Source organism: Panthera pardus, unplaced genomic scaffold, assembly GCF_024362965.1.
Source record: "Panthera pardus isolate Hobbes unplaced genomic scaffold, ASM2436296v1 HiC_scaffold_21, whole genome shotgun sequence".
Taxonomy (NCBI): domain Eukaryota; kingdom Metazoa; phylum Chordata; class Mammalia; order Carnivora; family Felidae; genus Panthera; species Panthera pardus.
In genome coordinates, this window is record NW_026526777.1 from 62,752,069 (window position 1) to 62,775,300 (window position 23,232).

Sequence of the window (23,232 nt, forward strand, 5' to 3'; positions counted from 1 at the left end):
AACTTCCCTACCAAGCCCAGCCCCCCCCCCCCCCCCAATTCCCATGTTTTCTCTCCAGCTACAGCAGGCTTCTTAAGCAAAGTAGCTTGACTGCCTTACTCAGCATCATGCTGCACAAAGCAATGATTGAAGACCTGAGCAATGGTGGCTTACTGAGACAGCTGGCTGCCTATGTTCTGTCATTTGGAATCCACCCGGGAACACACACATCCATCAGTGTGCTCCTGCAATGCACGAGGCTGTGTCCTAACTGGCTGGCCCAGCCCCACTTTGCTACCATAATGAATGATGCTTCATTTGCCAAATGCAATGGAAACCCACCACGGGCCAAGAGCTTCTGAGAAATGAGGAACTATAGACAGGGAGAAAGAAGCTGGGTGAAAGCAGTTATCAATCTATGAGATTGTAAACTTCTAACAGCGAATAATAAATAGATACATGTATTATTTAGGAAAATTACAACCAGGAATATTAATAAAACAAACTGTGAGTACTGTATGTTCTTTTCATAGTTTTGATTTGGGGGTAGGAGGGCAAAAAATAACTACAGCTATTTTCTAGATGGCCATAAACAAGATTCTGATTTATTTTCAGATAAGACAGCTGTGTGAGGTTTGCCTGGAGCACAGAGATATTACAGAAGACAAACTTTGTCAAAATCATTCTCGTGATCCCCTTAATGGTCTCTTGATGCCCCCAACGGCAACTTTAATGGGTGTCTTTCCATTTTGCTAAGCTACACTGGCTAGATCACTGAAACAAGATTAAAAGAATATGCCTCTCTGCTTTTTTATTTTTAAGGATGGCATTTTAAGTTTAACTTGAGACTCTTCTACTTGTTTTTTCTTTGGAAAGAATGGAAAAGCCTCACAGCTTGGGGTGTTGACAGTATTCCAAGAGACCCTAGACCCCTGTGGCTTCTTGATGATGATTATGGAGCTGGCATCTGTCAGCATAACTGAGAGTGATTACCCATAAACAGGTGCTTGGCGACAATTACAATTCATTACCCACATCACAACCCAGAGTGTGGAAGAAGAAACGATAGGGTCAGTTTCTTGGCAGTTATGCTGTGATGGAAACTGAAATATTTTTAATAAAATATGGATAGAATTTTAATGTACTGGTTGGTCACGTGTGTGCTAGGCACTTATTCTATATTGTGTAAGGAATATGTATTTTTAAAGGTATAGTCATTGCTTTTCATAAGGGAAAGCTGAAAAATGAAAAACTATGCAAACTGCTAACCTAGAAGGCAAAACAGAGGTAGCGTGAGAAAGATATGGTTTGTGAATTTTCAGAAGGAGAAAGAGAACTAGTTAATTGAAAAGCTACTCAGACCTTTCTCTATTTTCTCATTTAACTTCATGTAATCTTCACGAAAGTCCCATAAAATAGTAAAAATCACCCCTTTTCAGATCAGGAAACTGAGGTTTTCAAACAGTTATGGATGCACAAGGGATTTGAATGCGTGGTTTCCAAGTCTGTAATCTATCGCTTTCCACAGACTATTTGAGGTAAACAAACAAGCATATTATCCACGTATTAAAATGAACACTTTAATTTTTTTAATGTTTATTTCTGAGACAGAGAGAGACAGAGCATGAACGGGGGAGGGTCAGAGAGAGAGGGAGACACAGAATCTGAAACAGGCTCCAGGCTCTGAACTGTCAGCACAGAGCCTGACATGGGGCTCGAACTCACAGACCGCGAGATCATGACCTGAGCTGAAGTCGGTCGCTCAACTGACTGAGCCATCCAGGTGCCCCTAAAACGAACATTTTATTTTTTTTTTTAATTTTTTTTCAACGTTTTTATTTTATTTTTGGGACAGAGAGAGACAGAGCATGAACGGGGGAGGGACAGAGAGAGAGGGAGACACAGAATCGGAAACAGGCTCCAGGCTCTGAGCCATCAGCCCAGAGCCTGACGCGGGGCTCGAACTCACGGACCGTGAGATCGTGACCTGGCTGAAGTCGGACGCTTAACCGACTGCGCCACCCAGGCGCCCCTAAAACGAACATTTTAAAGAGGAGAGGACACTTGTGATGAAATATGACGGCTAAAGCTTCTTATTAAAATGTTTAATTTTTCACTGAAGTCAAAGTAACATTTATTCCAGTATCCAAAGAAAATAAAACCAATGTTTAAGTGACTCCCCCGTACATATCCACTGTCCAACCTGTCAGATGGTTGACACAGCAACCAGCCACAACCTCTTCTCCCCAGCTGGGCATGGCCACATGGAACCAAGGGGATGCAAGAGAAGGGCCTGGGATCCCCCTCCCCAAATAAAGACTTGAACTCTTAGTAAGAGAAACTCCTCTGTCCTCTGCCTTTGAACCACTGTCTTCCCTGCGAATAGCTTTCCAGAGTGCAGATGAGAGAATGACCGGTTTCAGCTGCCTTTGACCATGATGCCACAGACACGAGAATAAAGGCTGAAAGACAGAATCAGGTCCTTGATGGCATCACTGAGGTACCATGTCTGCCCGGAACTGTTTACACGTACACATTTTGTTGTGTAAAACCACCAGGCTCAGATCTACTTAAACCAGTGTGAGTTTTTGTTGTCATTTGCTGCTGAACATGCTCATAACTCATATATACACCTTTAATATACCATATATATATGTACACACATTATATACATATGTACATACTATATATGTCCTTCTGCATATAGCATTTTGAAAGTTGGTGGTTTTTTTTTTAAATATTTCTTGAGGACATAATATTTAACACCTTCATGGTGTTTCATTAAGTGCATGGAGCTAAGTTATTTTACCGTGTTCTATTGTCACATTCATAGGTCAATACCTTTTCTTTCCTTTTTAGCCACTATAAATACACCTCTGCATATATCTCACCTCTTTATATAGCTCCTATACCTCTGTATATATCTCATTACATCTCTGAGCACATGCTAGGTAGAAATGCCCCCAGGCAGCATGAGAGGGGAAAGCATTCCATGCAGAGGAAAGAGCATGTGCAGAGACACAGAGAAGAGAAACATGAATCTTGCCCAGGGAATAGTCACGTTGTGTGGCTGTTGTGTGGCTGGTGCGTGGGCTCATGGGAGGTGCAGTTAGGAGAGGGGCAGGAGTGAAACTTGAGGAGAGCTTTGACTGTCAGGCTGAGGAGAGTGGCTGGGGGTGTCTGAGGAAGGGGGTATGATTAACTTAGGGATGTGAGTCTGCGGTGGAGTTCAGTATTAAGGGCAACAGGGAGAAGCCGGAAGCAGGAAGACGCCAGTGTGGGATGAGGAGTCCCAGGACCGATCACTGAGCACCCGCTGCAGATAACTATGTTGGTGGGATGCATGGCAAAGGTGTTTCAGGTAAGGGAGGGAGGCTGAGGGCAGCAAAACACTAGGCTTAGGAATGCAGGCAGTTCAGTGGGTTGCCTGAAGTATTGAAGATGCTGAAGTCCTCAAACTGAAAGCAGGGATGATACAGACCACAGAATCTCTAGGAGGTAAAAGAATCCAGAAGAGGGAGTGCCCGAGTTCCCACCTGTCTCGCCAGCTCTAGTCCACGGTCTTCCAAAAGCCAAGCTAGAAAGTTCTCCAGGCTTTCTGCCAGTCACTGATTTTTCTGGGATTTCTCTGTCCCCTGATACCTTCTTCCCATTATCACTGTCACAACCCCCTCGTTGTTGTACTTGGCATCCATCCCCACAGTGATTTTATTCCTTTGCTTACTTGATCTGTAGACTGACTCTCCCATCAGACTGTAAGCTCGCTGAAGGCAAGGCTATTTTTTTTTCCTTGGTCTATTTTCATCTCCAGTGTCTGGGATGGTCTAGATAAAATGAGTGAGTGAATGAATCAATTAAGGTAATGGAGAGAAAAGCAGAAATAATTGTTCACTCTTCTCCGTTTGGGAAGGTCTCATAGAATATCACATTGCTCTGGAAGAGTCTGAAAATTTGAGAAGCTCTTTTGTCTGAGTCCCTCACTGCTAGCAAGTGAGAAAAAATTCCATGAAGGAGGACACTCTCCCCACAGAGACGCCCACCTTGTGGATGGCACCCCACAGCCAGGGCCACTACATATCTCCTGCTTCTGTGATTGGGACCAAAGGAAGCATTTACTTCATTGTTCATTCACTGTAGACAATGTTAGATAATTGGAACAATAAATCATTTTTCCATGGCCATTCATCAAGGTGTCGCCTGGGTGAGGAACACCAGGGTCCTTTTGGAAGAAACACAGAAGAGCAGAACACCAGCCTCCAGGTACACACTTCCCAGAACTGTGTCCATGGGCTGATCACTTAGAGTTTCTGGACCTCAGTCCCACACCTAGGACCCCAGAACAGTAACACAGGCCCCTGTCTCCTTCCCCAGCTGTGGGAGGATGAGATAAATTAATGTGTAAGAAACTGTTTCATAAACTAAGTACAGACAACCAACAGGGCTGGTTATCCTTCAAAAGTCTTCATTGTCAGGGTATTTGCTGTAAAAGCATTTCATCTGCATTTTATCTTCTGAGACACAAACAAGCTGTGGAAGTACTTAGAAAAAAAACAAAGACAAAATAAAACTTTTGAACATCTTCAGTGAGTTCTGGCCTTAAGGACACAAGCCCACCGTCCTCCACGGGCAATCTAGATATGGCACCCACAGAGGGGGCCTGCCTCGTGTCCCAGACCCCCTGGCAATGCCTGAGCCCAAGGGTCAGGGTTCTCACATTTCTGTTCTCTGATGGAATGGGTACCCAGTAATCACGAGGTTTTCAGTGTCTACCGAAGTTTTCCGAGGGCCTATTAGAATGTTTGTTCTAGAATGTGGAATGATGGATGGCAGGTTTGGGAAGGGGGCCAAATTTAGGAAGACTTTCTAAGAAAAAGAGAAATTCATCAATACATTCGGCTCAGGCAGGAGTGAGCCTCCCAGCTGGTCACTGGTGAGGAACCTGCCTGAGTTCGATGTCAGGAGTTACACCGTCTTTCCCTTCACCAGCTCTGGGAGTTCTCTGTGGGATTTCTGGTAGAAGAAGGCAAAGAAAGTAGAGATCCACAAAATGAACTGCTTTCTCTCGGAAAATGTCCCAAAGCCCTTCTCACCACTTTCTCAGCCTCTTCTCCTGTGCTGCTTATGTTTCAGCGGCTGAGGCATGTCTTCTCTTCAGCAACTTCTGTCTCTTTATTCTTGGTTCTGGGTGTAAATGCCAAGAAACTGACAATGCCAACTAAAAATAACTTGAAAATAAAAACATTACGGCTGCCTTAAATATGGTGTTTTCCATCTGTTTTAGATGCAATCTCTCAGATTGTCTGGCAGGCATTTCAAAGCTGAAGAGGCAGCCAGAACTAGCTTCCTGGCCCCTTCCATGCACAGTGTGCCTCTGCGTTTCACGAGGCCTCTGTCTGGGGACCTCTACCCAGACTCACAAGAAATCTGCCTTCTTCCTCCCCAAGAAAAGTGCCTCCTGAGAAGATCACTGAATATGAAATAAAGGGAAAAAGCCTAATCATCTTGTTATGAATCCTATGCTTTGCTCAGAGTCTAAGTCCAGAAATGGATAAATAAGAATTCAAAGGCCATAGTTAACACATGTGACTCAAAAATGGGTTGAGACCCAAGTGAATGAGTCCAGGGGCCAAGAGAGAGGAGGGTGAATGGGAATTTGTGTTATGTGAAGGCGATGAGTTAAGTGAGAACCAGAGGGGCATTGAGGCAGAGGATAATATAGAATTATAATTATAGGCAATATTATAGAATTATAATTATAAAATACATTATTCATAATATTAAAGAATATTAAAGCTGTCTCAGCTATTTTTGTTGTTGTTACCTGTTTGTTTTGAGGCTACAGTTGGCACAGGCAAAATTGTTACCTAAACAGAAGTGAGTGAATTCACATTAATTTGTCCTGTGCATTAAAAAAAAAGTAAGAGCTAGGAGACAAACACAATCTTTGAAATTTCACTAGTGAACAAATCTGAAAAAAATTGTGTCTGTGCTTTTTTAAAAAATTATTTTTAACTTTATTTTGAGAGAGAGAGAGAAAGACAGTGGGGAGGGGTAGAGATAGAGGGAGAGAGAGAGAATCCCAAGCAAGTTCCTCGCCATCAGCATAGAGCCCGACATGGGGCCTGATCTCACGAACTGTGAGATCATGAGCTGAGCTAAAACCGAGAGTCAGATGCTTAATGGACTGAGCCCCCCAGGTGCGTCAATTCTGTCTGTGTTTATACATGGCCAGAGCCATCAAAGATACTCTAAGCCAAATGTGGTTTACAGAGGCTGGGTAGGTGGACAGTCTCACCACATGTGCAGGGACAGGCCAGACCAGCACTGCAGGGGCACTTACCATTCAGGAGCTTGGGACATCGGAAAGCTTTGTTCTAGATTTACCGAAATACAATTGACCTGTAACACTGTGTAAGCTTAAGGAGTGCAACGTGATGGCTTGATATCTGTATATATTGTGAAACGATTACAGTAATAAGGTTAATTAACACATCCATCACCTCACACACTTACCTTTTGTTGTTGCTAAGTTCCATTCTCTTAGCAACTTTCAAGTGTACAATACACTATTGCTAATTATAGTTTCCACATTAGAGCCCCAGAACTTATTCATCTTATAACTGGAAGCAACAAAAGGCTTTAATGATGGACCCTAGGCGCAGGGCCAGGGTAATTATAGTTCTACGTGCCCTGCATCACACCATGATAGAACTATAATCCATATCCTCTCTCTACATACGTGCACACACATATATACATACATATACACACTACATACACACATACAGTAAGTGCTTATTGCATCATATGCAATTACTATATTGAATTCAAATTAAATATATTTTAAAGTATCACTCAATTTAGGGGCGCCTGGGTAGGTCAGTCAGTTGAGCATCTGACTTCGGCTCAGGTCATGATCTCACGGCTTGTGAGTTCAAGCCCCACATAGGTCTCTGTACTCACAGCTCAGATCCTGGAGTCTGCTTCGGATTCTGGGCCTTCCTCTCTCTCTCTGCGCCTCCCCTGCTCATGCTCTGTCTCTCTCTCTCTCAAAATAAATACTAAAAAATTTTTTTAAAAAGAATCATATTAAAATATCACTCAATTTAAATATATATATTTACTAAACACTTACAAAGGAATAGTTTGAAGCAGTGTGGATGTCTCCAGAGAGTAAGCAAAGGCCCTTCTTCCTCTGTTTCTGCTCTCTCTCCAGAGCCATCGCTGTGAACAGTTTGCTGCGTGGCCCTTTCTGTGTATGTGTGCACCCATACTCACTTGTGTGCACATAATGTGAGGGGGCTTTCTTTGTTTACAGAACACATGCGCGGATCTGACTCATGAGTCCCTGACCCAACCTCAGCCTTCTTTGGGGGACCGTGACAACAAGAGCCCACAGTGGAGACTGGTGGCGAGCCAGCCTGGGGCCCCTCTGGCTTCTCCTTATTGGCAGGGACTTGGTTCAGGACTGCACTTTCCCCGGGGCCCTCCCTGCCCCACATCCGCAGCATCCGCCACAGGGGTGCCCTTTCCTCCAGTCTCCATGCTTCCTGTCCACTTCCTGAAGCTTTCTCAAAAAACTTTAGACTGAGTCCACACTTCTCTGCATCACACCCGAGGCTCCAAGACACCCCTCTCCTCCCTCCACTCAAGGCATCATTGTAACAGCCAGGTGGGCGACCGCCTCTTCTATGAACCAGGCCTGTCTGCTCCCGCCTCCACGCAAAGGAAAACCTTTCTCCTCTTTCTTCATGTGGCTCCCCTCCATGTACCCTTAGGGGTCAGCTCACCGTTCCTGGCCCCTCCCCCAATCTGAGATGATCACACACATAGCAAGCTGTATTATAAATATGCACTCACTTGTTTCTCTTCTTCATGTATGTGAGCTCCTTAAGGGAAGGGACCCTGCTCCCACATCTCTGTACCTCCAGAACATTCGGGACAGCCTAGCACAAAGGAGACCCTACAGAAATCTCTGCTGAGTGAATGAACGGAAACGATGTAGCGGGCAAATGACACCAGTGTGCAGCAGGCAAAGCAACTTGTAGATGTTGTCTGCTGAAAGCTCTTGGCAGATAAAGATTATAAACATTTGCCTTCTGAGAACAACATCAAAATCACTTTTATAAGAAGGCAGAGCATAATCCATAAATGTGAAAGTCAAAATGAGCAGTTCTCATCAGGGCCATGTGTTGATGGCGTGAAAGGCTTTTGCAACTTCAAAGTCCTGACGCGCCTGGGGCGTCCTCCGCCATCTGACTTTCGAGGACGCTACAGTGTCACAGGAGCAGCCTTCCGACTGAAGTGGGTTTGTTTGCCTGATACAAAACCAGCTCTTCAGAGTAAATACCTTAGCTCTTCTCGCTTGTGATTAACTTAGAAAAAACAGAGTCGGCTTCCTAATTAAAGAGAAAGGGATGCTTGAGACCTGTGCCATCAAGATTGCCAGTAGTCACATGTGGTTATGAAGCATTTGACATTTGGCTTAGGTGACCTGAGATGCACTGTCATGCCGAAAAAGGTAAAATATCTCATTATTAAATGCTTTATATTAATGACTTGTTGAAATAACCATATTTAGGATATTTGAGATTATATGACATCGATTAACATCAATTTGACTTTCTTCTTTTACATTTTTCTGTGGCTTGTAGAAAATTTTAAATTACATATGTGGCTCTCATTAGTGGCTTGCAGTATATCTCTATTGGACAGGTCTGCTTTAGAGATCCAAATGGCCTGGGGCTGACAGCTCCAGGGACGAAGACTTCAGCTACTCTGATGGACTGCTCTCTAAAAAGTTTTTGTAATTTTTTTTATATTTATTTATTTTTGAGAGAGAGAGAGAGAGAGTGAACACGAGCAGGAGAGAGGCAGAGAGAGAGGGGGACAGAGGATCTGAAGCAGGCTCTGTGCTGACAGCAGAGAGCTGGATGTGGGTCTCAAACTCACAGACCGTGAGATCATGATATGAGCCAAAGACAGATGCTTAACCAACTGAGTCACCCAGGTGCCCCTGCTAAGAAGTTTAAGCATGTTTCTTGCGTTTTGAATAGGAAGCAGTGAGTAGACAGAGTTTTCCCTTTCGTGAGTACTGGAATTTCAAATCTATGTGTTGCTTTTAATGGTCAGTGTTTCTTCCTGCCCTGTGGACAGCTGTCACGTGTCTGAGCTGTCACTGTTCTTCTTTGATTTGTGACCTCTTTTTTTTTTATTATTAAAAAAATTTTTTTTTAATGCTTATTTATTTTTCCTCTCAGGACTGCCTTCGCTGCATCCCAAAGCTAATGCTTATTTATTTTTGAGAGACAGAGAGAGACAGACCATGAGGAGGGGAGCACAGAGAGAGACACACACATACACACACAGAATCAGAAGTAGGCTCTGTGGTCTGAACTGGCAGCACGGAGCCCGACATGTCTCTCGAACCCACCAGTCATGAGATCATGACCTGAGCCGAAGTCGGATGCTTAACCGACTAAGCCACCCAAGCGCCCCTCTGATGTGTGACTTCTTATTGGCCACAATTTGGGTATTCATTAAACCTGTGGTGAACCTAAGAAAAAACAGATCTGCTATAAGTCCTACAGGGTGTTCTAGTAAGGAAAAGGCTGGGTGCGGTCTTTTTGTATATTCTTTGGTTCTTGGTTTATTCCAGTTAGAGCAGGCTCTCAGATATTGAGTTTCTAGATCTTTGGGATATTACTGTAAATGTGGGATGTTGCTATGTGTTTGGATCACTGACTCAGACAATTATTGAGTAAGAAAAAGAGTGTAGCACAGGCAAAGGAGTGTTACATAAACCGGAAGGTTTGGGTTGCCGTAACTCTGATGCTAACTGACGGAATAATTCCGGGACATGTTTTCAGTTAGCCTCTTGGAGATAGTTTCCTGATCTGTAAATGAAATTTCTAAAGCAGTCCTGTGTATCTCACAGGGCAGCTGTGAGGAGCAAAGAAATCAATGTTTGTGGGAAATTTTTAAGAAGTCTGAAGCTCTTACTGAAAACTAGGAACCGACGAACATTTGTGTCTTTGTGTTTGGTTTACCTTAATCTTGTGTTACTATGAAGCATGGTTTCTCCCACAGGCCTCTGAGAATGACATTCAGAACCACCATTTCGAGAATAAACATATCCAGCAGCACAGGCAAATAACTCAGAAGTGGAAGAGTATTGGGGCGCCTGGATGTCTCAGTCAGTTAAGCGTCCGACTTCGGCTCAGGTCATGATCTCACAGTTCGTGGGTTCAAGCCCCACATCAGGCTCTGCACTGACACCTCAGAGCCTGGAGCCTACTTCAGATTCTGGGTCTCCCTCTCTCTCTGCCCCTCCCCTGCTCATGCTCTGTCTCTTTCTGTCTCTCAACGATAAATAAATGTTAACAAAAATAAGTAGAAGAGTATTTTTAGGCTGTTTTTAAGGTCAAATATGGTACATTTTACTCTGACTATAACAACATAGTTTAGCAGTTGGTGGGTGGGGAGTAAGAAGGCCACGGTACAAGAGCTGCAAGACAATGGAGCTAATTTTCCACGCACAGTTTCTAGGGGGAATTAAACTTCAGAAAAGGTTTTTAAGACTATGACAGTTATATTTTGGTGAATTCAACAATAAAGGACTGAAGTGACAGCTAATTATAATAAAAGATGCTTGAGCTGTAATAGTTGAAGTATGTGGAATGATTTATGGGTATGAGTAGTATTCTCAAAAGTCATTGTATCAAGATAATACATTCCAATTTTTTCCAATTAAAATATGAAAGCCATGAAGTAAAAAAAAAAAAAGTGGGAAAATAAAATTTACCTAAATGAGTCTTTTTAAAAAGAGTTGTTAAAATCAATGCATTTCCTAGGTCTGACTAAGCCCTTAAAGGAATCCAGTGAAACGTTTTCAATAAACTTTTGTTAAAGGAAACAAAATTTGCATGTATGTATTCAACAAGCTTTTCTAGTGAAGATATTTACCTCAATATTAAAAACAAAACAAAACTCCATGGTTTAAAGTGGTATTTTTATGCATACAATAACTTATTTTCAGAATAGTGTATTTCACCATCACGAGGGCAACGTCAGAAATGTTCCCAAATTGGCGTCATCAGCTTTTGGGGAAGGACACTGCTCTGTCATCAGGCCCAACATTCAGAGTGAGTGTGAGGCCAGGCTCTGGGGGGCACACATCTGCACTGTGGACCAGAAGTCAGATGGGGATGCAGAAGTACCATGTGTGAAGTGCTGAGGATAACGATGATGATATTAGCTCACACTCACTGAGCTCACGTGTCAGCTGTGATGAAGAAACCAGAGCCACGTCAGCTCTTGCCATCTCCTCCTTGCCCTTCAACACATGGTCCCATAATGCCGCACCATCTTCAGTCTCCAACATTCCCTCCACCGAATCCCAGGGAGGTGACCATGTAGCCCCTGCCCACAACAGGGAGCTAACTCTCTCACGGGGTTGGCCTGTCCATCGCTGGAAGGCTCCAGTGTTAGAAGCTTCTTGCTCACACAGACGTAAGCCCTTTCTTCTGGAATTCCATCTTCGATTCCTAATTCTCCTGCGAAGTGGCTTTAAGCCACACGTGGTTACTGAACACGCTCTCGTTTGGTAATTCATGCATTCACTGGATAAAACAATTTTAAGCATCTAGTATGTGCCAGGCACTGAAGAGGTGCTGGGATTTCATGCATTAACCCACAGTCAGGGGACCCTCTTCCAGTCCTTGGAACAGGCTCCCCGACACCTATCTGGGATTCTAAAAACCATCTGTGGGGAGGCAGATGGTGAAAAGGAGGAATTAACAGGAGGGCTTTGTTTAGCCCTCAGAGACTGAACATACAAACGGACATTGGTCAAACCATATATATAAAAAACAGATCTCTCACAACCTGCAGTAACCAGCCCAGAAAACCAAACAATAACTCCTGTAGCAATTGGCTCCAAGATGACCAGGACTTGATTAAAAATTCTCCAATCGTCCTCATTTTTCCTGCTCTCAAATTAGGATCAAACCGGAGGAAGCCACATATGTCTCCCTAACCAATCAATCGCACGATAAACCCCCTTCTAGTCTGCCCTTCCTATCACTCCCTCCAAGCGCATGCACCTGAAGCCTTTCCTCTTCCTGCCACAAAGCCTCCCCTCTGCCTGCCTTTAAGTCCCTGCCGAAGCCCTGTGGTAGTGGCTGACTCCCCAGCTGTAGCACACTCTCAATAAACAGCTTCTGCTTATTTTCACTTGGGTGGCCTTCATTTATCTTCACACCCCTGTTCAATTTCCTCTCATTATGAGCACTGATCTGATTAGCTAGCTAAAATCTCTTTAAGTCTGTGTCTGAAAACCAAGGTTTTAGTTCTGTCTCCCAGATTTGTTAAGTGTAAATCTGGCCAGTTGCCTTGTATGCATTTTACTGCTGGTGATAACGTTGGGCAGCACAGGATATAGAATAAAAAGCCCCTCATCCATGCCCCTGGGGTGTCATTGCCCACGTCTCTGTGCTGTTAAGGAGGCCACATGCTTTGGAGATTTATGAAATCTTTGCCAAAGATCATAAATAAACACTAGCACCTCTGGCTTTCTCTTGACTTTGACCTAGGTAACTTATCAAGGAAGGAAAAAGGTTTCTTTGTCATCAGCTCCAAGGCTGCCATGTATTGAGCAGTAACCTGCTGCAGGTTCAGTGTTGGGTGTGTTAGAATATCTCATTCCATTCCTAGCAACTGTATGAGGTTGGTAGTATTACTTTAATTGTAGAGATACAGAAATCAAAGCTCAGGGGAAAAAACAAAAAACAATAAAAAAAACCTGATCAGCATCATATAATTGTAAAAGGTAGAAAGGAAATTTTTTTTTTTAATATATATTTATTTTTGAGACAGAGAGAGACAGAGCATGAACAGGGGAGGGGCAGAGAGAGAGGGAGACACAGAATCTGAAACAGGCTCCAGGCTCCGAGCTGTCAGCACAGACCCCGACGCGGGGCTCGAACTCACGGACCGTGAGATCATGACCTGAGCCGAAGTCGGACGCTTAACCGACCAAGCCACCCAGGGGCCCCTAGAAAGGAAATTTGATGTCAATCCTATCGGACTCCAACCCCTACGCTATAGTGCTGAGCAAGGAACTTATAACAACCAACAAAAAATAACAAGGCCTACAAAGAGTGAATCTAGATTTAGCTTCCTTGCAGAAGAAAAGTGCTCCTACAGCTATAAGCCAAAGTCCACACGGGGAGGCTAATTTTTTTTTTAATTTTTTTTTTAATGTTTTATTTATTTTTGAGACAGAGAGAGACAGAGCATGAACAGGGGAGGGTCAGAGAGAGGGACACACAGAATCTGAAACAGGCTCCAGGCTCTGAGCTGTCAGCACAGAGCCTGATGCAGGGCTCGAACTCACGGACTGCGACATCATGACCTGAGCCGAAGTTGGCCGCCTAACCGACTGAACCACCCAGGCGCCCCCGGGGATACTTTTGAAGTACTATACTGAATTCTGGCCATCCTATTTTATTTATTTTTTTATAAATGTTTATTTATTTTGAGAGGGTGAGTGGAGGAAGGGCAGAGAGGGAGGGAGAGAATCCCAAGCAGGCTCTGTGCTGTCAGTGCAGAGCCTGATGCGGGCTTCATCTCACAACTGTGAGATCACGACCCCAGCTGAAATCAAGAGTCAGGTGCTTAACCAACTGAGCCACCCAGGCACCCTGCCATCATATTCTAAGAGGGACTTTAGCCAAATGGAATTATATATAGATAAAAAGTGGCCAGGATAAAGACCTGAGACACATCACATAAGGAGCCATGATAGAGATCTCAGATTATCATGCCATTCAGAACATATTTATTCAGGGAGTAGGAGCTGGAGGGACATGTGAGGGAAATTTTTGGAAATAAAGAATTTCCACTTGGAAGGACTTACTAAGCCCCATCTTAGCAAAGGCAGACAGGAGAGGGTAAAGTGATGCTCTTATTTCTTCACCTAATTGCACAAATTGAGACTATTTTTATAAAGACAATAAACTGGCTTTGTAAGAATGCCTCCCAAGGGAGACTAGGAAAGAGATTTCCTACTTACGCCTCTTTTGAACAATACCATCTGCCAAATTGTTCCTGTAAATATTGTAGAAAATAAGCGTGACTTTGTTAATGAAGGTGTGGCCTACTAATCTGTTTCCTCTGTAAGGAACCTGCCTACCTCCCACCCCGCCCCATTTGCTTCAGAATGCATCTGTACCCAAACCTGACCTTTCTGAGCAGCCCAGATAATCTTCTAAATCAACACCTCGGGAATTAATCCTTTGTTTGCCTTTACTGCGTGTTGCCCAAGGAATATTAATTATTCTGTTGCTTTTCTGGTTGAGTTTCCTTTTGCTTTGGTTCATTTTTATTTTGCTTCTGACATCTGGTTACCCGCATTACCAGTGTTCCACTAGGAGCTAAGCATGTCTGTAGAAACTCATAAATTCTGGGGAAAAGGTAGGCGCAGTGCCAGCACTGACTGGGGTTGGCAAGACGCGCCACGGGACAGAGGCCTCCTCTTGCCCACTGGTTCACCCCCTGGGTGTTCAAACTCTGCCTCTTCCCTCTGTCCTTTTAACTGAAAGAAAAGGGGACAGGTGCCAGAACCAAAAGTGTGTTAAACCTTAGTTCTCTTTCTCATTGCTAATGTCAGGCACAACCTCAACCTGATGGAGGCTTGCCAAGAGTGACCCGGCCTGGTGAGCAGAGGGAGTGGGACTCTGCTCAATATCTCACCAAACGGTCACTGTCAGGAACTAGCAGCTACAGATGAAACCAGTAGTTTGGGGGCAGTAAAGAACCATCATTATTCAGGTGCTCAAGATATTAGGCAAAAAGCAACAGATACCAGCCAGTCCCTTTTCTGTTTGTCCAAATGTCCAGTGGACATGAAAACTGCCCCTTTCTCCTGACATTCCCCATTTCTGTTGACAGTTTGGTCCTTCTCTAGTGGGCCCACTTCCAGGGGCTGGAAATAAGCCCACTGTTCCTTCTGGCTCATTCCTTATGGCCCATCAGTCATTATGATGCAGCTTTTTGCCAGGTCTGTCCATTCCATTTCCTTGTAGCTCCCATAGTCCCTGTGTGTACCAGTCAGAGTGAAGCTCCCATAGTCCCTGTGTGTACCAGTCAGAGCGCTCCAGAGAAAGAGAACTGTCAGGAGATATACATATAACTAACAGGAGATCTTATATCTATATGTACATAGATAGGTAGATAGAGATAGAGAGATAGAGATAGAGATAGATAGAGATAGATAGAGATAGAGATAGAGATTGATAGAGACAGAGACAGAGATAGAGAGAGAGATAGAGAGATAGAGATACATAGAATTTTAAGGAATTGGCTTGGGTTGCGATTGTAGGAGCTCACAAGTCTGAAATCCACAAGGCAAGCTAGCAGGGTAGGGACTCAGGCAGGGTGTCTATGTTGCAGTCTTGGGACCAAATTTCTTCTGGAAACTTCAGTCTTTGCTCTTGAGAGCTGCAACTGGTTCGGTGAGGCCCACCCTTAGTATGAAGAATAATCCACTTTACTCAAGTCTACTGATTTAAATGTTAATCACACCTCAAAACAACCTTCACAGCAACATCTAGACTGTTTGAAGAAACAACTGGGCATCAAGTTGACACAATCTGCCTTCCCACCATCATTACGCAATCCTGTCACTTCTCTCTTTAATTTTGGTCATAGGCTCCCTGTCTCCCCACTCTTGTCACCCCTCCACCCATGCCCTTTGTCAAGGTCTGTTCCAGTCCTGCCAGGTCCTGGCCTTAATCACGATCCTCAGTGGCCCCTGTAGCCTGCAGGACTCAATTCACACACACACCCTGTGCAGGGCAATCTCAGGCCTTCCTGATTTTATCTGTGTCTTTCCTAGCCTTGGGTACAAGGGCTCTGCAACTAGAACATTCTGGGCTGGCAAGAAATTGCTCACAGGTCTTCTAACACCACACTCGTTCCCAGTGCTGTGTATTTGCCCAGAATCCCTTTCTTTCCTCAGCTCACAAATCCCTTAAGGGTCAGCTCAACATCCAACATCTCACTGTGGCCTTTACTGTTTAGTCTGCGGGGATATTCCTCTTCCCAAGTCCCCAAAGTACTCATTGACAATCCTACTCATCGAGCACCAGGGTTCATGGCCTCGGGCTGTGGAACACAGAGGACCCTGACCTTGACCCTGAGCTTGGGGTAACAGCTCTACTGTCACCATCTTGAAGTTCTTGATAATTTTTTTAGCAAGAGGTCCCACATTTTCATCTCATACTGGGTCCCACAAATTATGCTCTTTGGCCCCCTTGGCAAATATCCTGGGTAGTCATGCTCCCTTGAAGAATGCTCAAATATTTTGTCTTTCAAACTGGATTCTAAAGTTTTTGCAGGTTTCTGTCATTTTTTTCCAAACTCTCTGCCGTGATTAGGGCAGTTTCCTGAATAGAGTAAATGTGCAATAGCCACGTTGATTACCTCTACCACTGTAATCCCTGGTCTTCTCATTGTTCAGTTGTTCTGTTGCTAAGGATACAGAACCCTACAATTACCAGATTTGGAATCACATATTTTTCATAAGGTAGCACGTGTAGTGAAAAGGCCTGAGAGTCCTTAAGTCCTAAATCCTGACACAAAGGATGAAGGGGTCGCGGGTAAGTGACTAACATCTACCCACCCCAACCCTCCAGCCCTTCACCTCAGTGTTCTCATCTGTAAATTGCATCTCATGCAATTTATTTTTTAAACTTATTATACTGGTTTAGAGCAGCATTTGTGGAAACACAGAGGCTTCAAGGAATATGTGATCTATAAAATTAACTGTGGAAAGCAGTTCATGGCCAAAAGGGTTTAATGAAGGTTCATCCTCTCCTACCCTCTTAGAGATTCGCAGAGCACATTAGCATATTAATGGCTCTGAGGAGTTCCACAGTAAAAGAAACCTATTTAAATGAAACCCATAGCTTCTCACTCTCAGGGAGTAGAGTCCCCTTCTCAGTGAACGGCATTTCCTAAGACACACCTTGGGAAACACTAGACTGATTATTCTCTGAGCTAATTTCCAGTTCCAAGATAAACAGCCTTAGTGATTCTAGATTCCAGGCAGAGCCTGGGCTGTCGGGTCCCGTCTCCCACCGGAGCCAGGGATGTGTGTGGATGGGCTGAACTGCTGTGCCACCACCCAGGTGCAGGTCACTGATGGTCTCCTCACCAGTAAGGTCACTGGGCTCCTGTGCCCCATGAGAACCGGCCTGTTTCAATGTACTCCTTTTTAGGTCTTTTCAGAACAAAGGTGGATTAAGGTTAAAATACATGTTAACAGAGTTTAAACAGGCCTATTCCTGTTTGCTCAAAATGCATTTTAAAATTATTTAGGGGAAGCTGGGTGGCTCAGTTGGTTAAGCAACCAACTCATGACTTCACCTCAGGTCCTGAACTCACGGTTCATGAGTTTGAGCCCCACGTCCGGCTCTGCTCTGACAGTGCGGAGCCTGCTTGGGATTCTGTCTCCCTCTCTCTCTGCCCCTCCCCAGCTCACTTTCTATCTCTCTCAAAATAAATAAAAATAAACTTTAAGAACAATAAAAAATAAAACATGATTTAAAAATCTCCCCTTTTAGAGCCAAAGCATAAGAGACTGTTAAAAACTGAGAACAAACTGAGGGTTGATGGGGGGTGGGTGGTGGCACAGACCAAGTGAGGGTGGGTGATGGGTATTGAGGAGGGCACCTTTTGGGATGAGCACTGGGTGTTGTATGGAAACCAATTTGACAATAAATTTCATATATTGAAAAAAATAAATAAATAAAAATCTCCCCTTTTCAGAGTTGCCAGATTCTCGTGACCAATGAACCTATGGAAATCTGCTTTGAACTCCCGTCTACTATTCATTCAAGAGGGTATGTTCAAAAATTATAAATGTAACTATTTCTAAAAATGTGATTTTCATGTTTTCCTTCCTGCTTCTTGTACTTCAGCATCACACCTTCCAGAGCCCCTTGGTTTAAAGATTGCTGTGCCCTTTTCTTTCTACTTCACACACCCGTTAATCTTTTGTTTGTTTTGTTAGTGTTGTATTTTTTGTTTCCTCCATGGTGTTTTTAAGCACTCCCAAGACTCACAAACCCAGACCCCTTTGTGGAAAAGCCTGTGGCGCTATCCCTTTCCTCCCACAGGATTCCCTGGTGGCCGTGGATTCTGGGGGAGCACCCTGAACCATGGGGGAGAGGAATACAGAAGCACACATATTGACTCCCTAGTCTTTGAAATTCAACCCAGAGGCTAAGAGAGTCTGCAGAACTCAGTACCAAGCAACAGCAGGTGCCAACCTGTGGCCATTATATCATCGTGGGTGTGCAGTCAGAAAGAAGTGAATGAGTAAAGGGTTTCTTGATGAACAGTATTGTTACCTTTTCTTAAAAGAGCTAGTGAGATGAAATCTATAGCTTAGGAAACAGCAAGATCATGGAAGAGAATGAGTTTTCATAAATATAATTTATTTTTTATTTCTTAAAATTAAAAAAAAAAGGTTTATTTATTTTTGAGAGAGACAGAGAGAACACGAGCGGGGGAGGAGCAGAGAGAGAGGGAAATAGAGGATCCGAAGCAGGCTCCACGCTGACAACATTGACCCTGATGTGGCGCTTCAACTCACCAACTGAGATCATGACCTGAGCTGAAGTAGGACGCTCAACCAACTGAGCCACCCAGGTGCTCCATGCAGTTTATTTTTTAAAATTATTAGCAGTGAGGGGTGCTTTAATGGCACAGTGGGTTAAGCGTCTGACTTTGGCTCAAGTCACAATCTCACGGTTCATGATTCAAGCCCCACGTCGGGCTCTGTGCTGACAGCTCAGAGCCTGGAGCCTGCTTTGGGTTCTGTGTCTCCCCCTCTCCCTGCTCCTCACCAGCTTGTGTTCTCTCTCTCTCAAAAATAAATAAGTAAACTTAAAAAAAAGTTTAAAATTATTAGCAGTGAAAGAAGAGTGAGGAGTTTGGAGAAAGACTGCCTGGATAGGAATTCTAGCCTTACTACCTCCTGGAAGGTGACCTTGGGTAAGTCACTTAATTGCGCCTCACTTTCTGCCTTTCTAAAATAAAGCCATGATGGTATTATTTACAATAAAGGGTGATCGTGAGAATTAAGTAAATTCGTACTTTTTCAATCCTGAAAGAAGGCTTAGTACAGAGAAAGCCCTCAATACAATGAAGCTTTGATTTTTAGTATTATTATTTCTCCTACTTGCCATACATTGAAGGTAATAATTAGTAACAATAATCTGATTGCACTACAAAACTTCACAAAATATAAAGCTGATGAAAGAGGTTGAATTTGACGCTTGGAAAATGCATTCTAATTCTTCATGTAATTGTTAGCCTCACACACAACTTTGTTCAAAGGAAAATCTGCTCTCACGTACGGGTCCTGCTGAGCAGTGTTTTATGCCACACTGAGGCAGACCAAGAAAAATCCCACGCAGCCAAGCACAGTTGAAAGGAAACCTAACTTAAGGTAGATGATTAAGCGTAATAATGGGATCCCAAATACTGAGTGCTATGGGGAGGGGGGGACAAGGTAGGAAACAGCACTTTTGTGGAAGCGCAGAGGGGCAGAGGAAAGGAGGTGGGTGTTGAAAGAGAACCCTCTTAGCAGGTGACATAGATGCAGGGAAGCTGATGGGATGCTAACTGTTCTTGAAGAAGAGTTTTAAACCCTGTCCCCTCCCCAGCTACATCTCGTCTCCAACCTCATCCAAGAGTATAGTCTCTTCTGAGAGGAAAATGAGAAAGACTGTTAAAGGAGGAATGAGATTTATTTTAGTTTTTAAGAGTTTGGTTTAGCAGAAAATGACAACTTTGCATCGATTTCCACCTCAGTCCCAGATGGACTCTACCGACTTGACCATAAATCTAAAGAATAGGAGAGCCATCTCCAAATGCCTGATTCCTACACAGGTTAGAAAGTGTTTTACTATTTTACAGGAGAGAAGAGTCACAGAATAGCATCTGTTCTGTTTTTATTTTCCAATATTATCTTCATTTGGAAGATGGCCATAATAGCCACCCTTAAGTTGCTATGAGAACTGAAGAATCAGGTCTGAAGCTATTAGCACAGTGCCTAGCACATACATACTAGCCTTTCGTAAAAATTAACAAAGATTTCTTCCACTCACCTCCTCCCAATTCCCTGGCCTCGGTGGAGTTTAACCTGTTATTAAATTTACAACCAGCATAACAATGCAGATTTCTGCAAAAGCATGTGCCCTGAAAACACTGATGGCTTAAACATTTGCCATCAATGTATACATTTCATTCCAGCCTTTTCTCCAGCCTACTCAGGGGTGCTCTCCAAGGACTGTTTCCATGGACAGCTGGTGAATATGACACTTCATGTGCCCTCTCTTCATGGAGATGTTTGGAATTGTTAAAAAGGAAACCCAAAATGGAGTGACTTATGTTAAATCCCATATCTGCAAACCAAGATTTAATATCTAATTTAACTGCAGTTTCAACCACTCTGGAATGTAACATTTAACCAGCTAATATGGAATTACCTGGTCCGCACTAGTGAAATAATCCACCAGAGAGATCTCTCCTGTTACCCTTAGCGAGGTGACTTTGCTTGAAATAATTCATTCTTTGCTAATAATTACCTTCCCCCCTCCCTTTCTTCCTTTAAAAACTTTTCCCTTTCTACAGCCCGCAGAGCTCCTGTTTACTAATTCGTGAACGGTTGAATAAAGCCAATTTGATCCCTGAATTTACTCAGTTGAATTTTTGTTATTTAACAGAGTGCTGAGCACCTTTTCATAGTCCTCCTTTCTGTGAATTTATGATGGATCAAAAAATAAGTTTATTTTTTAACCTGTTATTTCACTTACTCCATACTTAAGATGCACCATGATATCCATTTAGGTTTTTAAAAGTAAACTCTGCTGGTATATCTGAGCTGGTCTCTTTGAAGGAGAGAAATCTCAGGAGTCCACTCTGTTTATTCTCCCTTTCATTACCTGGCTTATGAGCTGAGAACAAACCAGCTATGCGACAGGACAGGGTCGGAGGGACAGATCTGGAGGCCCAGCTCACACAACAGCATAATAGAGAGGTTGCAATTCTCCAGTTCCTACTGAGAAGGACATTTAAGTGAATGGCAAAGAGTTGATTGCTCCTTAGCAAAGGTGCTTGACTAGTTGTGAAACAGAGCTGGGTCCTGGTATTGTCCCATGTTGTCCTCTGACTCATGGGCAAGTCTGGTCTTCTCCATACATGAAGGGAAACTATCACTTCACAACGTGTAAGCAAGCAGAGATCCCAAGATGGTTTCAAGTCTTCATTTGACTAATAGGAAATAACGTGCCACCCATCCTTCATCTGCATTTACCATGTTTTGTGGGGAAGACTTGCCATTTCACAGTGAGGATCCATTTCCAAATGAGTACACAGCAAGGGATGAACATTAAAAGGTCAGCCTACTTTCCTACAAAACACACAGCAAAAATCAGAGACCAAGGAGTAAGCCTCAAGCAGGGAAACCAACTCTTGACTATTCATGTCCATTTGCCTAATGAAAGAAGTAAAAGGAAACGAAGATAACTTGCTCAAACATTTGGAGAAAAATGTCATTAAACCTTAATAATTCAAACCCCAGTCAAAAGGAATTCACGGAACTTTAAACCTTTTCAACTAACATTGCTTAATGACAAAAGAAATACAATTTGGTGGTGGGGAAGTGCATTTAAAAAAAAAGGCAAAATGATTCTCAAGTTAAAAACCACCTAGAAGCAGAATTTACATGTAATCAGTATTGTGATAGAGCCGATTTTACCTATTATAGGAGACCAAGCTGAAAATTTCTGGGCAAAAGATGCTTACTGATTAACAAAAGATGAATTCAGATATTTCTATAAATTAGACTATTTTTATCTAACTCCTCTGAATTCATGAGGCTTTAATATTGCTTTTGACTTACTTCTGGTTTCTGAGGTAAGCCAAAGTTGCTATAACCCATATTTTTTATATCTGTGTTTGAAGGGCTATCACACAGATATGTTAAATCAAAATTTATATTTTTCATTAACAGAATTAATACTGAAAGGAATTGGCTTAAAAGATTTAGTACTGAAATTCAATTCAGAGCTCAGGTCTACTTATCTTTAAAATGGAGACAATAATAGTGTTTCCATCATAGGATCACTGTGAGGTTTAAAGTAAATAATTCATTTAAATGGTTTAGAACAGCACCTGGCATGCAATATAAGCAGTTATTATTGTCATGATTGTTCATGGATACTATTATTTTGCTCAGAATCATTTTTATATCAGTAGATAGCGCCTTCAAATTTCCTGAGCAAATATAAAATAAACCATGTTTTGTCAATCTTGGATAGTGTCTGCATCCTAAAACTGATCAGAAAATTTTCTTCCAGTGTTCCCTTCTTGCTGTGGGGAGACTGTATTATTAGAAACAACAGTGGTTTGGGGTGCCTGGGTGGTTCAGTTGGTTAAGTGTCCAACATTGGCTTAGATCATAATCTCACGGTTCGTGAGTTCGAGCTCTGCGTCAGGCTCTGTGCTGAGATCTCAGAGCCTAGAGCCTGCTTTGGATTCTGTGTCTCCCTCTCTCTCTGCCCCTCCCCTGCTCAGACTCTGTGTGTCTCTCTCTCTCAAAAAAGAAATAAAAAATTAAAAAATTAAAAAAAAGAAAGAAACAACAGTGGTTTGACCCTCAAGACTGGATTACTGACTATCCTTTAAATATAAAACTAGACAAAACAACCTTAGATAGATTGTACTTTGGCTCTATACTGTCTATTCCCTGGAGAGGGAAGTAAGTGGACTTCCACAAACTAGTATTTAGTTTGCCTGCTGTATATTTCTTTTACAGCTGCCACTGTTACCTGCCTGAACCAAAAGAAAGGAAGGTGTGGCATTTTAAGGACTAGAGGACAACAGTGGAAATCAGTGGGGGGGGGGGGGGGGGTGATTAAATCCCTGAATCCACCAGTACAAATATCAAGTTACCTTCTCTCAGATTTATCCTATGTGGTGATGTCTTTCTTTACAAGTTACGGCCTTGTGTCTATCTGTACATCCCTACATTCTTTCCCATAAGAAATGCAGTACAATTCACCTGGTAATTCCAGTGATCTGAATATTAAAAGAACTCAGCTAAAAGCACGTATGGGCCACTTAGCATGCATGGTTGACCAGCCAGTCTTCCTATGCACCCCAGGATGCAGAACTTCC

General features: G+C 43.1%; 1 protein-coding gene across 5 annotated transcripts in view; it reads right to left on the reverse strand.

The window, feature by feature from the left end:
• The window catches only part of PLD5 (phospholipase D family member 5), a 417,084-nt gene that overhangs the window by 89,673 nt on the left and 304,179 nt on the right, over positions 1–23,232 (reverse strand). The window lies entirely within an intron of this gene.